This window comes from Sminthopsis crassicaudata, chromosome 1 (genome assembly GCF_048593235.1).
Source record: "Sminthopsis crassicaudata isolate SCR6 chromosome 1, ASM4859323v1, whole genome shotgun sequence".
Lineage (NCBI taxonomy): Eukaryota > Metazoa > Chordata > Mammalia > Dasyuromorphia > Dasyuridae > Sminthopsis > Sminthopsis crassicaudata.
Window position 1 is genome coordinate 353,343,086 of NC_133617.1, and position 19,261 is coordinate 353,362,346.

General features: G+C 34.6%; 1 protein-coding gene across 1 annotated transcript in view; it reads left to right on the top strand.

The window, feature by feature from the left end:
* FHOD3 (formin homology 2 domain containing 3) overlaps positions 1-19,261 on the top strand; it is a 630,786-nt gene that overhangs the window by 234,906 nt on the left and 376,619 nt on the right.

The following is a 19,261-nucleotide window of genomic DNA, read 5'->3' on the forward strand; positions in this document are numbered from 1 at the left end:
TTACTTTTATTATTTGAAATAATTTTTAATTTATATTTTAAAAAACCTAGTTTTGTATAAGATCACTTTAACTAAAATGTCTTTTTTACTGGTAGATAAAGAACTGGTCCAATCAAGTCTTACTCAAGGTTATAGATCCAGTATGGGGTAGAGTAAGTCATTAGTATTGGGCAATTCTCTAAGCTGCAGAGAAGGTACAGACCTGAAATTGTGCAGGGATTTTAATTTCCTAAACTGAGAGTTTGGTAGCAATGAAATGATAGATCTTGTCTGTATCTCACAATGAATCATATATTGCAGACGTTCTGAATTTGGAAAATAACAACACAAACATTAGTAGGATCTTTGACATAAAGGGAATTGCTATTGTAACATTTAAAAATAATTGATGGAATCTTTTTTATATTTGAAGAAATAAAAAAATATTTTTAAAACTTTCTTGTTTCTTTTTTAAATTTGTCACAAGGAATATCTGTTTGTGGAGGTGTTTACAGAAGGTTATAAAACATGGTCATAAAAAGTTTTACAACAAAAAAATTTAAATAAAAACTATATCAATTTCAAATGTTAATGACCTTTGCTCTATTTATGGTCTTTCAAAAACCAGTTTGATTTTTTCAGCATCTGTGTACTTTTAGTACTCTTGTTTCTTATGACTTTTAGATTATATGACTTTCAAGAAGAATTCTAAAAATTGCAGTCGAAGCTTACAGAGAGTGGTCACTCTCCTATAAAGCTATGAGCCAGTCTGGGCCACATTCTCCACAAGAAAATTTTTCTAGCTAAAGTGGTATCTTTTGAGAAAACACATCTGTCTTCTGAAATGTCAGCCACTTAAGAATTCACAGGCTGAAGAAAAGTGACCACTCTTTTTCAGCATTTTGGTATTTTTACAAATTAGTAAATGGCATTTATTTGGCTGCTCCCTGCTGTATAACCCTTTTTTTAAACACAGGCCTCCTCTTCCAACTCTCATTAAATGAGCTACTTAACTTTTACTAATTCTTTGTGATGACTTGGAAAACAAATTGTATATGATGCCTACATTTTAGAACTTCTTTCCTATCAACTAGAATAAAGAAAAACTATTTATGGTTGTTGACAGATACGTGATATTGCTCCTTTGCTTGTCTAATGAATGAATTTATAGGTTTTAATCTTGTGTGTCACTGCTATTGGCAAATAGCTTTAAACCACTAAAACAGCTATTTTATTAAGAAAGAGAAATCCTTTTGCAGGATGGAATGAAATTTAAGAACATTCCCCTTAACATTAATGAAAAGCTAATATGAAAAGGGAATGTAAACTTATGTCAGACTAGTTTAGTTACAACTTAGGTTGGAGTCTCAGTGTGAATAAGTTTTGCCAAGGGTTTAAGAAGTCACGAGATAGGTAGCTGGTTGATGCAGTGGACAGAGTGCTAGGCCTTTTTTATAGTCAGATAAACCTGAATTCAAAGTAAGTCCTCTGATCTTGGGCAACTTACTTAGCCAAGTCACTTAATCTCTGTTTGCCTCAGTTTCCTCAACTATAAACAGGGATAATAATAAATTATATCCCACAGTTGTTGTAAGGATCAACTGAGATAATATTTGTAATGCACTTAGCACAGTGCCTGGGATATAGTAGGTACTGTGTAAATACTAGCTATTTATTATTATTATCATTATTATTATTTTATAATGAATAACAAAAGAGCAAAAATGCCAGCAATTGTTAACTGAAAGAACAATGTTTCACTAGTTATTTTTCAGTCAAGCTCAAATATGAACCTCTAAGTAATAATGAGCATTCCATTTAAAAATGTCTCTGGGCCAGATGAGAGGATGTGAAAGATAGGGGTAATAAGGGGTCCAGACTCCATTCTATCCTTATTTATCTAATGCTTTGTGAATGCTCAGTGTTATATATATCTTTGGAGATTCAGGAAGGATTTGGAAGCATAGATCCTGCCCTCCAGGTGTTTACTGTATCCTCAGAAAGGACATAACAAAATTGGAAAAAACCCAACAAAAATCATATACATGAGCAAATAACAAAGTGAGCAGTATAGACAAAGAGGAAGAGTTAGATAGTATGGTAGAGAGAAAGCCTGGCCTAGAGTCAGGAAGACCTGAATTCAGATGTGGTCTCAGATACTTATTAGCTGTGTGACCATCAGCAAATCACTTAATTTTGTTGTCTTGAGTTTCTTTATTTCTAAAATGAGGTGGAGAAAGAAATAGCAAACCATTCCAATATCTTGTCCAAGGAAATCTCAAGTAGGATGGTAGAGAGACAGACAAAACTGAAATGACTGAACAACAACAAATAAAGACTATTAGAAAAGGTGAGAGTAAGGAGAAATTAATGTCAGCTCAAGTAGTCAGCAAAGGTTGAGATCACAGAGAAAAGAAATTCCAAAAGGAAAGTTTACAGGATCTTTGGGAGGACAGAGATAATGTACTGATATATTGCTACAAAGTCGATGAGACTCCCCCCCACCCAGTAATATGTTATTTTTCCAAATACATGCAAAGATAGTTTTCAACATTCATTTTTGTAAGACTTTGTGTTCCACATTTTTCTTCCACCCTTCTTTATTTCATCCCTCCCCAAGACAGCAAGCAATCTGATATCAGTTAAATATACATAATTCTTTTAAACACATTTATACATTTGTCATGTTGTAAAAGAAAAATCAGACCAAAAAGGAAAACTATGAAAAAGCAAGCAAGCAAGCAAATAAACAAAAAAAGTGAAAATACTATGCTTCCATCCATTTTCAATCTCCATAGTTCACTCTTGAGTTGCAGCTGACATTTTCCACCTCAAGTTTATTGGAATTGTCTTGAATCATTGCATTGCCTAGAAGAGTCAAGTCTATCATAGTTGATCACCACATAATCTTCTTGTTACTGGGTATAGTTCTCTTGGTTTTGCTCCCTTCACTCAGCGGCAGTTCATGTAAGTTTTTCCAGGTTTCCTGAAATCAGCCTGCTCATCATTTCCAAAAGAGCAGTAATATTCTGTTATAGTCATAAACCATGAGTTATTCAGCCATTCCCCAGCTGATGGACATCCACCCAATTTCTAGTTCCTTGCTACTACAAAAAGGTCTGCTACAAACATTTTTGCTCACGTAGGCCTTTTTCCCTTTTTTTTAGGATGTCTTTGGGATACAAACCCAGTAGTGACACTGCTGGATCAAAGGGTATGCACAATTTTATAGCCCTTTTAGCATCGCTCCAGTTTGTTTTCCAGAGTGATTGAATGAGTTTACAACTCTACCAGCAGTATATTAGTATTCCAGTTTTCATGCATCCCTTTCAACATTTATAATTTTTATGTCATTTTAGCTAATCAGAGAGATGTGAGGTGGTATCTCAGAGTTGTCTTAATTTGAATTTCTCTAATCAATAGTGATTTAGAACATTTTTACTTTTTTTCCCCCTGAGGCAATTGGGATTAAGTGACTTGCCCAGGATCACACAGCTAGGAAGTGTTAAGTGTCTGAAGTCAAATTTGAATTCAGGTCCTCCTGACTTCAGGGCTGGTGCTTTATCCACTGTGCTATCAAACTGCCCCTAGAACATTTTTTCATATGACTCAAAATAGCTTTAATTTCTTCTGAAAATTGTTTCTTCATATCTTTTGACCATTTATCAACTGGGGAATGACTTGTATTCTTATACTCTGAGTCAGTTCTCTAAATATTTTAGAAATATGGCCTCCATCAGAAACACTGGCTGTAAACATTTTACTAGCTTTCTGCTTCCCTTCTAATCTTGGCTGTATTAGTTCTGTGCAAAAAGAAAACATCTTTTTCCACTCTTTCAGTTTTTGGACAGGGTAGCCCAGAAAAGCTAAATTATTTGTCTATGATCACACAAGGAATAAGAAGGAGAACTGAGATTCAGACTCTGTTCTACTTAATTTAAATCTAGCAATCTTAAGATTGGACTCAATGAAGAGATCCTTGAATGCCAATTTAAAGAATTTGGATATTATCCTGTAGATTGTAGAGATGATTAGCTCTTGCTATTGCTTAATGGAGTTCATTCTGATGACCCAATTTATTGAAAAGTCATGGAGATTTTACAATTGATGACCCAACAAAAGAATCTTGGAGTTGGGAGGAACTTTGGAAACTGCTACTCCTGCTAAAGAAGTAAAAGAATGCATGAATGAATAAATGAGAAAACATCCTTTGCTTAAAGAATTCTGGTGAAGGGAAGAACTCCTTTATTTGTAAGGTATCCTATTCAACTTTGAAGTAACTCTCACCATTAGGAAGTTTTTCTTAAGTTGATTGGAAATCTGTCTCTTTCATCTTAGTACTGATTCTAGTCCTGCCAAGGGGGAAGGGAGACACTAGCAGAACAAATTTAGAATGCATCTTCCTCATAACCCTTTAAATATTTGAAGGTAGCTATCATTTGGTATCATCTGAAACTCATACTTTATCTTCACTATTTCTTTCCTCATATAGTGACATAATCTTTGAGACCATTTGTTATCTCGGTCACTCTCATCTAGACATAATTACGTAAGTGTTTCTTAAAATGTGGTATCCAAGACTAACTTGATATTATAACTATGACTGAACCAAAATATATTGCAGTGAGAACCTGTGTTCTGGTTATGTCCTTTGTTATGTAGCCTGAATATACATTAATTTCTTGGGATGCCACATCACATTGTTGACTCACATTGAACTTGCAATGTACTAAGACCCATTGATCTTTTTTAAAGATAAGATACTGTCTAAACATGGATAACCCTAAATTTTACTAATTTTACTAATGAACATAAATTCCTGAAACTTAGGTAGGGTTTCATATTTATTTCTATTAGTTGTCTCCTTATCTATAGACTTGATAAGCATGACATATATGCTTATCCATAAATCCATGTCATTGATAAAAATGTCATACAGCATAGGATCAAATATAAATCTCTGGCATGCCTGATTAGAGACCTTCCTCCAACTTGATATTGGCTCATTAATGATTATAGTTTGGGTCTAGTCTTTCATTCATTTTCAAATCTACCTAATTATAGGATCTTCTGGATCATATTGCCTATAAGGATAGCATGTAAAACTTTGTAAAATAGTTTGCTGAAATATTAGTAACTAATGTTGATAACATTCACCTTATCTAATAAAAACAAAAAGACATAGCATTAACCTAGCATGATCTGTTTCTGATGAAACAATGTTGACTTTTAATGGTTAATTTTCTTTTCCTTTTGATATTCACAAACTATCCCTTAATACTATAAGTATCAGATATGTCAGTTGTATTGATTGATGCAAGAATTATTTTTTAAAGCAGCAAATGATCAAAATTTTAAAAAAAATATTTTATTGTATTATAATTTATCCCACCTGCAAAAATGTGCTTTACATATAAATGTATGAATACATATTATGATTTTAAGTTTTGATCATACTACCTCTGGTTGTACTAGGGTAGTTAGGTGCTTCAATGCATAAATCATTAGGCTTGGAATTATGAAGACCAATCTGGCTTCAGACACTTACTAGGTGTATGTCTCTAGGCAAGTTACTTAACCTATTTGTTTCAGTTTCCTTCTCTGTAAAATAATATGGAGAAGGAAATGGCAAACCATGTCAGTGCAGTTGCCCAGAAAACTCCAGATGAGATCATCAAGGATTAGCCATGATTGAAAACAACATAACAAAATATGTGCAAATTTGCTGCATCAGTTGATGAAATTCTTAAGTTGCTGTCTTTGCAGAATTTTCCCATACTTATGAATGGCTGATATATTTTTTCTTTTTTTTTTTCTCATGATATCTTAAAGTCCTTATTGGCCTTCTAGAAATAGTATGTAGAGTGTTGGTCTCAGAAGCAGAAAGACTTAGGTCTTTCCTGATTCTGACATTGACTTGGCTTGTGAACCTAGGCAAGTCCCTTCATCATCACTTTGCAGTTCAGGTGATTTCCAAAGGCATATATACTTTCATAGATGATAGATTATTATCTGAGGTAGTGGAAGGAATTCCTGCACTGATGAAGTTAAAGCATCCACATGTTCACTGCTTATATAAAAATTTGTAAAACAAAACACTATGTTTGCATATGTCTGTGGTCTAAACATACACACATCCATCCATCCATCCCACAAATCATTGTGGACTGGGAACCTTTACATCTGTCTGGTGCCAAGATAATTGAAGCATATATGCTTGTAGACATGTTTATGCTGTCCTAGAGTAAAAATGAAACCTACAAAATGAAATGAGACTTCAGGAGCATCACAGGTAGAACAGTGGGATTCTTGGAAGAGGGGATTTAGAAAATGAAGCTTTTGAAGAGGCAGAAGAATCCAGAATGATCAGATTCAGAGCGGATGGTCTAGGTCTAGGTTAATCAGCGTCTATGAAAAGCATACAAAAACAAAAACAGATGATAGTGGTTGTAATTCAGCTGCATGTATAGTACTACAGAGTGAAGGAAGGTTATACTGGGATAAGTGAAAGTGAAATCTGGGAGTTGAAGCAGCAATCTTTGATCCCACTGCTTGAGAAGGATCCCACTGCTTGAGAAGTTTGGCACTGGAATCTCATAACACATTTTTCTTGGGCAAATTTAACTTAATTTCAGCCAAGAGATGAACATTTCTGAGCGTTCTTCATGGATAAGGAGGTTTAAAAAAAACAACTAAAGAAGTCAGAAAAAGAATGGAGAAAATAAAGAAGACAAACCACAGTAGATATAGTCTCAGACTTGGACAAACACATATAAGGAAGGCTATTTTATTTTTTCTGTTTGTAACTCCAGCACATAGCAGAGTACCTTGCAATATAGTAAGCATTTAATAAATGCTTAATTTACTCATTCATATGTTCATTCATTCATTCATTCAAAATGTGAGTGCCTTACACTGGAATAGCATTCCCAGCTAAGTGATTCCAGGAACTCATTTAACCTCCCTCCTTTTTTTTTCTTTTTGAAATGGAGCTAACCTTCCTTTCTCCTTTTTGCAAATCTCATCTTAGAGGCCAGGAATCACTGTCTCCCCCACCAAGTCCAGTGCCCATCCAAGGTCAGCTCTAGCTGAAGTCTCTGGGTGCATGGCAGGCAGTGAGGAGGCAAAAAAAAAAAAAAAGATAGGCAGGACTGAAGGTACAGTTAATTGCTGTGATGGCCAGACTCCATCTTTATTATCTACATATCTATCTACTAGATATACTATATACATATGTAGATATACCATCTATATAGAAAGACACCTCAGGAAGTAGATAAACTACATTTTCTGTTCTTCTCCCCTTCTCTATGGTCATTCTTATCCCAAAAGGATTTAACACTCTCTTGTTTTCCCCTTTTTCAACTTATCTCTACAACCTACTTGAAGAAAATAAACTGGAATCTATGATTTACACCTTACTATGAATTTATCAATAAATTCCTCTCAGGAACATTTGCAATTTTAATCCTATCTCTCATGGTAAAAAGAGAACTGCATTGAAAAGTTTCTGGCAAATACTAAAAGGTAGCTGACATGAAGAAACTTCTCCATGATCTTCCTAAAATCTCTTTACTTGACTTGGAGCAATGTTAATCTCTTTGATCACTAAATTTTTCTAACTTAGAAAGATAAGAAAAAGAGTAGGTAGTGAAAAAAAAAACTAGTAAAGACATTGCAAGTGTCTTCTCACAATGCTTAGCTCTGGGACAGATAGTCATGTACCCATTTTATTGTTCCCAAGTCATCTATTTCATCCCAACTGGTGAATAGAATTGTTGAGCAACATTGCATATGTACAGCAGATGAAGAATTAGTAATTGTTTTTTAAGAACAATGAAAATTATTCTGTTAACACACTGAAGAGCTACCTTTGCATGTACTCGTGTTAATTTTATGAGGAATAGTTTCAGTGTATCTTCGGTTATACATTTTAAAACAGAAACAATTAACAATTGGGGATTTAGGTGGCTTATTTTTAGTTATCATAAAGAGAAATCTTCTTTATCACTGTTGACTTAACATTCTAAATTGCAAATATATTGGCATAGTCACCAGACTGCTCAAGCATATTCATGTGATTCTAAGTCATTCATCTTCATTAACCCAATGTGCTATCTACTCAGTTATACTGACAAGCAGTCTCTTCCATCAAATTGCACGTGGTGAAAGTATAAGCTTTTGTCAGGTGCCAGGAAAGTTCCTTCTTATAGAAGGTATATGCAGGTCCATTGAGAAGTTGTAGACTAATGCTGATTGCTTTTCAGTGACTGGGCTTGCCTTCTAGATTGCTTTTCCTGTTCAGAAAATACATCAGAGTACAGCCAGGGAGTACCTGTGTTCTAAAGTGGAAGAAGCTTATGCATTTTCAGACTACTGCCCTTTATCATCTCAGCCAGTCATCCTGCCTTAGGGAAGAGATTCATTGGAGTTCTACATGCTGGCATGACTTTATGGCATATCAGGCAGAAAGGAGAGTTTCTGAGAGTGAAATTTTCTTGTCCAAGAGATGACAGAAGGCAAGGTAAAAATAGAGTCTGAACCCAGTGAAAGAATTCTGGGAAATGAGTATGAACCACTACATCGAATTTCCCAATCCCTCTATTTTTGTCTGCCTGCATTTTGGATTTCCTTCACAGGAAACTATTTCAAAGTCCGATTCTTTTTGTACAGAAAAATATACATATATTGTATTTAACTTATACTTTAACATATGTAGCATGTATTGGTCAACCTGCCATCTGGGGGAAGGGGTTTGGGGGGAAGGAGGGGAAAAGTTGGAACAAAAGGTTTTGCAATTGTCAATGCTGAAAATTATCCATGCATATATCTTATAAATAAAAAGCTATAATAAAAAAGAAATTAAAGAGCTTAGATATTAAAAAAAAATAGAGTCTGAGAAAGGAAATTTCTTAGGTAGCACTAACCTTGGGGCTGCCTTGGATGTCGCCAAGATAAACTGTGGTACTTTGCTTAGCTAATTTTTGTCCTTTCATCTTTCCTCCCATCCTTTGTCTCAGACATTGGAAAACATACAATTTGATGAGGAGAAATATTTATTAAGCACAAATTATGTATGAGGCACTGTTATTTTCTGAGACTATAAAGACAAAAAAGGAAACAGTTCTTACTCGTTATCTTTATATGAGGATTTTGCTATCTAGTAAAAGCTGTTGTTTGTTTTTTTATTCTTAATATCAGAGAGTGATGCTATGATATGCAAGCAAATTGGATTTAAGTGAGGTAGGGATATGCAAAGTCATCAGCCTCACTTTTTCCTCTGGAGCCATCTGGGTGTAATGGATCAGATAACCTTGGATGCAGTAAGAAATCTTGGTCTTTTTCAGCTAAAGTTTTTTAATAGGTATCAGTTTGACTGAGGCAATGTTTAATTGGTGATTAAGGCTAGGTAAGAAATGAGACAGAGAATGGTCTCTTTTACTTGTCAAAAAAAAAAGTCTTAGAGGGGAAAAATCCTTAGGATTTTCTGGTCAAACAGAAGTGATATGATGAATAATATTACTCTGGAAAAGTATGAAAATATTCAATATGATAGAACATGGGCTATTCCTTAGAAAACAGGAAAGATCAGGTGGGGGTGGGGATTGGAGGAAATATATAATTGGTACTTACATTGGCCATTTCTGCTATTAATAATTATTTTATCATCTCTTTAGTGTCTAAATGCACTATACTTTGCTCTCTGTTTCTAAGACATCTGGACAGTTCTCTTTTGTGGTATCTTGAAATGTGATGTCTAGCTTCTTTTTTGTTTTTGACTTATAGGCAGTTCATTGCTTCTTAAATTTTATTTTCTCAATATGTTTTCCAGATCAGTTGTTTTGCCTATGATATTTTTCACATTTTCTTCTATTTTTTCAGACTTTTGTCTTTGATTTATTATTTCTTGATGTTTCATGGAGTTAATTAACTTTCATTTGGCCAATTCTAATTTTCAAGGAGTTATTTTCTTCAGTAATTATTATTCAATCTTAAAAGATGACTTTTTCTTCTACTTTATTAAGAAGGTGGATGTTATCTGACATCATCTCCATTCATATCTTCCTCAGTATCAGGGGTTTCTAAACTTTTTGTATCATCTGTGGGCACTTTGATGAAACCAAAGACAACTTTTCTCAAAATAATGTTTTCAGATGTATAAAATAATATGCATAGGCTAACAAAGAAAACCAAAATCAGTGAAATTGATGTCAAATTTGTTGAATGAATCATGGATGTTTAGAGCAGATAAGAAGACTTAAGTGGCCACTTTCAAGTATTTAGAGAAATGTCATGGGGAAGGAGGATCAGTCATCTTCTGTTTGTATAGGAGTATAGAACTAACAGTAGGGGGAAACTTGTACAAAGGAAGTTTTAGCTTGGATGTAAGGACCGGAAAACTTCCAAACAATATCGCTATCCCAAAATAGAAGGGACTACCACTGGGAGTGGCAGGTTTACCTCCCCAGAGTCTTTAAGTAAAGGCTACATGACTGAGCACTTGTCAAGTAGACTATAGAGGAATTTCTTGGATGGATTCTAGATGGATGGCCTCTGGGGTCTCTTTAACTTCAGAGACTTTAAGATTCTGTGATTCATTTTTTGCTTCTAGTATCTCCTCCAATTGGCCTTTTATCTCCCACCACCCCTATCCCACATTAATCTTTCTAATGCCTTGAATAGTTCTTTGCCACCCACAAGAACTTAAATACTGAGTATTTGATATTTTTTAATCATATGATTTAATCTGTTTTTTTTCCATCACTCTCCTCCTCCTCCTCCTCCTCCTCCTCCTCCTCCTCCTCCTCCTCCTCCTCCTCCTCCTCCTTCTCCTCCTCCTCCTCTTCCTCCTCCTCCTTCTCCTCCTCCTCCTCTTCTTCCTTTTCCTCCTCCTTCTCCTCCTTCTTTCTTCTTCTGATTAAGTGACTTGCCCAGAGTCACACTAATAGCAAGAGTTAAGTGTCAAATTTGAATTCAGGATTTGACTTCAGGATCAGTGCTTTTTCCATTGCATCATCTAGCTACTCCTCTCATCAATCTTTCAAAGAATTAAAAAAAAATTATCTCTTTGTTTCTTCTATAACCACTAGGACTTATATATTCTTTTCTGGGTGCAAACACAATTTTTGTAATATCTATGATATTTGTCTGGAGTTTGAAGATTTACAAAGCACTTTGTACACTGTCTTGTTAATTCTTGCCACTACTATGCCTTGTGGGATGTTGACTTTATGGATATTCTTTCCATTTTACTGATGATAAAGCTGCCGCTCAGAGAAATCAAGAGACCTGATTGCTGTCAAATAGCTTGTTTAAGTAAATGCAAGAAATGGGAAATCTCTGTTGAGTTCAGCACTCTTCCCAGAGCATTCTACCTGTCCTTATGCTAGTGACTAGTGAATCTTTTTTTATAATCTATGGGTCTCATAATGTAGAACTTTATCAAGTTGTTCCAGATTCTCCTCCTTGAAAAGAACATCATTTTTTATCACTTCAGGGACTCAGTTTTCTGCTTATCTTTTTCCACTGTATTTAATTTTCAGGCTTCCATTTCTTGAGATTACTAGAGAAACATACATGAACATACCCTCTTTGAAGAGAAATCATGCTTGCAAAATCATGTCTTTTATTTTACATAAAAATACATAAAAACAAAATATAAACTTAGACTCAGGTATATTTTTATTGGCACTCAACCAACTGAAAGTTGTGATTAAGCTCCGATTACTTCTTTCAACTAATGAACAAACATTTATTAAACACCTATGATGTGCCAGGTGTTGTGTAGGATACAAAAGAAAAAGAAAGTAATTTCCAGGTGTCAAGGAATTTAGAAAGGTAGGAAGCGGCCAGATTGTTGAAAAGTTTTAAATACCAAAAGTATAGTAAGTGTTTGAGTGTCACACCTTTTAATCGATCTAAAAGTCACTCTTGAATAGTAGGGGAGCTCCCTCCTACTAGAGATGGTGCAACCCATCTCTAACTTAATCTGAGGTCTTAGAGAATTATCTGATGCTCAGTGACAGGGGTGACAGTATGTAAGATATATATGTGCATACATATGTATATGTGCACATATATGTACATGTATTTATTATATATACATATACACATACAAATATACATATACATGCATATATACACACATATACAGCCAGACTACATGTAAAATGAATACAGGGGAATTTGGGGGAGAGGGTGCTAGCCACTGGGGGTGGACCAGGAAAGATTGCCTGTTAGAAGGAGTATGGTATGTCTAGGCCAGGCCAGGCTTCCTCCTAAGAGCTCTGTAATAATTTTGAGGAGATTATTACAACAAAGCTTTCAAACAAGAGATGAACAAATCACTGAAATTGGATGTAATTAAATACTGAGAGGTGCTAAGTATTAGTGACAAAAATTGTAAAATGCAAGAAGAGGAGGATCATCCACAGGATTTAAAAGAAGCAAGAAGGCCCCACTTGAGAAAGGTCATGAAGGATGGGGATGATTTAAATAGGCACAGATGAGGGGTGTTCTCATTTGGGGAGAGCTGTGAACAAAAGCAAAGTGGAAATCAACATAATTAATTTCATTTACTTTTTAGTCAGGAGAGGAAAGAGCTTTGGATTTGCAATCAGATGATCTGGTTTCAGGTATTGTCTTTGCTTATTAGTACTTGAGTGACCTTGACATTATTTTTACAATTCTAGGCCTCAGTATCATAATAATAATAATAATAGTTGTAGTAGTAGATAACATTTATATATCACTTAAAATGGGCTAGATACTATGCTAAGTGCTTTACAATTATATTTTATTTGATTTTCACAACAACCCTGGGACAAAGAGAAAAGACACAGTCATCAAAATCAATTTATTGAAAAAAAATCTGAAATATATTCCATGTTCCACACTCTTCCTCTTTTTCTTTATTCTATTAAAATATTATTTATTATATGAGATAATTCTGGAAAGGGAAAGGAAGTGGGAAGGAGGTATTTAAGACATATAATAAAATGCTCAATGAAAATTTATTTTTTAAAAAGGTTTTGAGTAGTTTTACTTCCAGTTAGAGAGGTCCTGTTGATATCAGTGAAATGTGATTCTTTTTATACCTATATTGTTATAGAATGTGCCTTTGAGATGTTTTCCTAGATCCCATTGACACTTTTAAGCTGTACCTGGAGAGTTTGACTAGCTCAGAGTCCAAAAGGATTAGAGACATTGTTTTTGTAATGCTATAAACTCACAGCATCTTTTTCCCTCACCCCATACTTCCTGATTATCAGATGATATAAACTGGTCAATCAGACATTATTTGCTTTTTTTTTTTTTTAACTAAAGTAATATAGGAACAATAACTGGTGCAAAGCATCTTTTTAGAAGTCTGACACATTCATTTAGAAGTCCAGGGAAAATGGGCTCATGTTTAGAGAGCACTTATGGCAAAGAAGTAACTCACATTTTCTTTCTTCTTCTTCTTCTTCTTTTTTTTTTCTGGAGTCCTCAAGTTAATTATGGTGTAGTTTTTCTGCCAAGCTCTCTATTGAGCTTTCGGATCTACTTCCTTCATCTCATCTAGTCTGTCCTTGGTGCTGCATATTGTTTCTAATTGCTCCTGTCTGGAGAACAGTTAGGATGCTGATGACAAAATCCAAATTCAGTTAGGAGTGTGGGAGGTAAAGATTGAAGGTGAGCCTGAGGTCTTCTCCCTCACCCTTCTCAGGAGGTTTGGATGGAAATACATTTTTTATATAGCAAATGTTCAGGTGGCCAATTCCATCTGCATTACTGGTTTTATATAGACCCCAAGGGGTATGAATAAGTCCCTCTGCCATGGGAATATATTTCATTTAGATCCTGGGAGTTATTTTGGGTTTTATTCATACCTAGTGAACAATCTGTATGTATTCTTACTAGATAAATATAGCATCTTGACATTTTTTTAAATAGTTGGAGTGATTTGATTGACTTAATCAATCAACCTTCACTTTTACATAGGGATGACAAGAAAATGAGTTGCCAGTGGAAAGGAGCCAAAGAATAAAAAAAGAGGAACTAATAGGATAATGAGTCTGCCTCTTACAGCTTTTCCTTTGAGTCAGCAATGATTCCAAATGCATTTGAAATTCTTTAAAGCATATTTTGTATCATTTCCTTGTCTAGGTATTTGGGCTGGAGCTGTGGTTATGGTGAAACTGAACTTCAGTGGTAATACTTGTTAGCTGCCAAGAAAAAGCAAAGTTTACCCCTTAGTATTTTCCCCTTTCTCTGTCTGGAGGTAGATAGAGCTTTTTCATCATGAGTACTTCGGAATTGTCTTGGATCAATTTATTGATCAAAACAATCAAGTTTTTCATAGTTGATCAGATCATCATTATAAAATTGTTATTGCTGTGTTCAATTATTTCCCAATTATTCTTCAGTTTACGTCAGTTCATATAGGTCTTGCCAATTTTTTTTTTCAGAAACAACTCCTCTTATCATTTCTTATAGCAACTTTATATGGAGGACCTCCAGTTATATGGTAACTTGTTTAGTCATTCCTCAGTTGATAAGCACCCTCTCAATTTCCAATTCTTTTGTTATTAAAGAAAAACCCTGTTATAAATATTTTGGTACATATTGGTCTTTTCCCTTTTTCTTTGATTTCTTTGGGATACAGATCTAATAGTGGTATTGCTTTGTCAAAAGTTTGCATAGTTTTATAGCCTTTAGCACAGAGTTCCAAATTGCCCTCCAGAATGGTTGGACCAGTTCATAATTCTATTGACAATTTAATGTATCTATTTTCCCTCATTCCCTCTAATATTTGTTATTTCTGATAGGTGTGAGGTGCTATCTCAGTGATTGTAATTTGCATTTCTCTAATCAGTGGTGATTTAGAGCATTTTCCCATGACTATAGATGGCTTTGATTTCTTCTTCTGAAAACTGCCTTTGCAGTTTGACCATTTGTCAATTGGGGAATGACTCATTTTTATAAATCTGACTCAATCTCTATATATATATTTGAGAAATAAAACCTTTATGAGATAACCTTGTAATTTTTTTCATATTTATTTTTTATGTTACTTTTAAATGGGCAGTGTCAGCAATGTATGGGGAGGAAAGCATCTCCAAAATGAAGTGAGCAGACCCAGGGAACATTGAACACAATAAGAGCAATCACATGTTGGATGATCAACTATGATTGACTTAGCACTTCCTCAGCAATACAGTGATCGAAGAAAGTTCCCCAAGACTTACAATGGAAAATGCTCTCTGTACTCAGAGAAAGAACTGAATAAATCAAAATGAAGATCAAAGCACACGATTTAATTTTTTTTGCATTTTTTGTTTGTTTCTATACAATATGACTAATATATAAACTTGTTTTACATAATTGCACATATATAATCTATATCAAACTGCTTATTGTCTTAGGGAGGGTATAAGAAAGGGGAGGAAAAATTGGAACTCAAAATTTTATAAAAAAATTAATGTAATTGGAAAAATAAAATACTATTTACAAAGCAAATCTATAGTATTTAAGCAAACATCAATGCAAATAAACATAAAAAGAAATTAAAAATAAAAGATAATATAAATGACATTAAAGCAAGGTGGGAAAAGAAAATAATATTGCTGATAACACAATAGTTTAAATTCTTTATTTAATTTAATGTGTGTTTATTAACCATGCAATTAATTATGCTTGATGCTGGTGTTATTAAAAAATCAAATATTCCCTATTGTCAAGAAGCTTACAGGCTCTTTAAAACACTTATTGGTCAACTATTGAATTTGGAGCCAGCAATTTGTGTACAAATCCTGGAACTCAGTTTTGTCTTCTATAAAAAATAGGACTAATAACACTTTGCATTGCTTACATCACATGCATTCTTTGGAGGATGAAAATAAATGAAGGTTTTTATAATAACAATATGGCACACATATATGAGTAGGTATTATTTTATTTACATATATACAGTATCCCTGAGTTACTGCCCTGAGTCTCAGGCAAAGAATGTATATCACTCTGTAGGCCATTCTGCAGAATTTTGCTCAGGAATGTTGATCAGCCATCTCTTGAGGAGCTTATGAGAGTTAATATTTGTTTGGCCAATCTGGACTTTTCCAGTGTTTGCCAGACCCCCTACTGAGTTAATGGTGTTTCTGTGAGTTTTACACAACAGGCTAGTGATCAGTGTTGAAGTGTAGAACACCTCTTGGGCCGATCACTGAACAGTGACAGGTAGAGCTCAGCTCTATGACTCCATTGCATTTCTAATTAGCCTCTGGGCCTTGAGCATAATCCTTTCACCATGCATAATTTTTCAAGGTTGAACTTTCTGATGGTATGTGACTAATCGACTTTGGATACTGATTGGAAAGAGTCTGAGAGACTTTTAACAAGCTTGTTGATTATACTAAGTGTAGAAATTTTAGGCAGGCTGGATGTGTTGTTCTGACTCCCACTTTTAGGGTACTTCTCTCACTATTTCACTGAATTCTCCTTTTTAACCTGCAGACTTGGTGAAGGTGACAAAAAAAAAGGCTATTGTAATGAAAAATTTGTTTTGAAAGAAAGGCTTTTTCCATAAAAATTGAATTTTGGGTTTCATATTGCTAGGGTAATGTATATGTGAATGACTTTTTAGATATGCAAGGATAGATTTTTAAATTTTATATGATTCCTCTTAATTTGTCAGTATCTGATAGATGTGATCATTAGCAGACTTCAGAGGGCTGTGTGTGTTTTAGGGATGGTAGAAATAAAAAAATCTACAGGTTTCAGCTATCTGTATCCTATTGGGCCAATCTTGGTCTCCTATTGTAAAAGGAAGGGGATAGAGGCTCCTTACCTGTACCAGATTTGTCTTGCATTGAATATATTTTCTGACCTTAATGACTACCTAGAGGGCAAATCTTACCTTACTGCCTGTTCTTCCTATCTGCTATCCCATGCCTTGATTTGAACTCTAAGCTCAGAGTACTTTACATTGACTCTCTCATTCCTGGTGTATCTTCCTACTTTCTTAGAGATAGTTAAGTATCAGTGTTGGACTATAGCAAGAAAGCCTGACTAAATATAGCCTTATACACTTATTTATATGATCTTGGGCCAAGTCATTTAACCTCTATCCTCAGTTTTCACATCTGTAAAATAGGGAATAATATATAGTGCCTATATCCCAGAGTTGTAGTGAGAGTCAAATGAAATAATTTGTAAAGCACTTTGCATACTTTAAAGTGATATATAAATCCTAGTTATTATTATTAGTAGTCGTCATCATCATCATCATCATCATCATCATCCTCAAGCCTTACAGTCATATGAGATCTAGAATAACAGAGTTGGAGAGAACCCTAGATGTCATCTAGTCCAGCCTTCCACCCAACTCAGGAACTTCTACTGGATTTCTAATGTATGGCTATTCAGTCTCAATTCCAATTTGTTAAGAAAAGGAGTCACAATATTTCAGACTATCTTTTTCCACTATTGAGGAACTCTATTCATTATCCTCTCCATAATTCCTACCCAAGCTTTCTGGTCTGGACATTTGAAGCAATATAATGACTGTTCCCTCTTTTATGTTTCCCTTTATATGTTAGAAGATAGTGATCAAGTCTTTAGAATGGCTTTTGGCCAGAAATAATTTAGTGATCATCTCATGTGTACCCTTTGACTTCTGTTCTCCACACTCATTGTTTGATTAGACTCATAGGATCATTAAATGTTAACACTAGAAAACCTCTAAAGAGTCTCAAAGATCTAAATAATCAATGAACAAAATACTGTGCTGTCATGGAAAGACCACTAGTTAGAAGACTGGGTTTTGAACTCTAGCTCTAAACTTACCAGTTGTATGACTTTGGATAAATGTCTTCCTCTTCTCTATAATGGGATGAATGATACTTAGATACTTAGCATTCATTAGTTAATTCTATTTGCCAAGGACTATACTAAGCATATGGAATATAAATATGGAAGTGTCCTTAAGGAAATTATGTTTAAAGGAGTGGTGATCAGGGAGTGACTTTTTTTTTTTTAAATTTGAGAAGTCACAGGGGTAATAAGTGGCGCCTTAAAGAAGTAGATTGAATAGCAAAAGGCAGTATGGATTTGATTAATGTTCCTAGAGAAAGAATTAGAAAAGGTTTAGTGATACAAGCATAGCAAGAAAGGAGCCAGGGTGGAATGTGAGACATGCATAGAGCTGACTAGATAGAGAAGGTCATGTAAGGTTGCACTCCCACATCAATCAAGATAGAGAGCTCTAAGGCTGAGAGGGTTGTCTCCCCAGAAGGAGGTTTGGTGGTCTGGAAAGGGTTGTGGGAAGGTGGATGGCAGGATGACAGGGTGAGCCAATTATCTCATAGCGTTATTATGGGGAAAGTGCTTTATAAATGGCAAGGCACTATAAAAACATGAACTACAATTATTATTTACAGATGAGAGAATCTAGTTTTTTCTACTTTTTCTTATAACATGATTTCTGCATTCTTTGACATCCAATTTCTTTACATTTTTTCTTTATGAGATCAAGAATATGACAGACATTCTTCTAAAAGTGATTTGGGTAATTGAAAATACAAAAGAAATAGTATTTTCCATTATTCAGACACTCTATAGTCTTAAGTTTTCCTTAACTCTTCATATTATATTATACTATTGAATTACACTAAGCTTTTTTCACTTGAACTTCTGTCCATTTGGATCTTTTACTTGCTAAATTTTTTTATTCCTAGTGCAGGAATTTACAATTAACCCTGTTAAATTTCATCTTATTGGTATTAGCCCAGAATTTTGGCTTGTTGAGATGATTTTTGGATCTGTAGGATGATTCATAGCTTGCTAAGTAATAATTTAAGATAAGCTTCCTTCTTAGAAAGGATGCTTCAAACATGAGAAGAATCTATAGGGGGGAAAGGATGAATCCCAGAGGAGAAGAATGTTACCAAATGGAAGATACCCAACATTAACACTTTGAAAGGGTGATGGAAATAGACTCATAACTGAGTTTATATGCTTTATAACTACTAAAATCCCCCTGAGCTTGTTTATGACACACAATTATATAATTTATGGTCTTGGTTAGGGAATAGAGATTTCTGGTTAGCTCAGTGTTATTTGACCCATTCATGCAGCGCAGAATACCCTTGCATCAGATGGGAAGGCTGTGCCTGTTTTTGCTGTGTTTTAAATCTTGGCAAGTTTCCTCTAGTCTAGGCCTTGGACAGTCTAGAAGATGACTAGATGAATGGCAGACCTAAATATGGCAGTGCTACATCTTCAGATCCTGCTCATGCTGAAT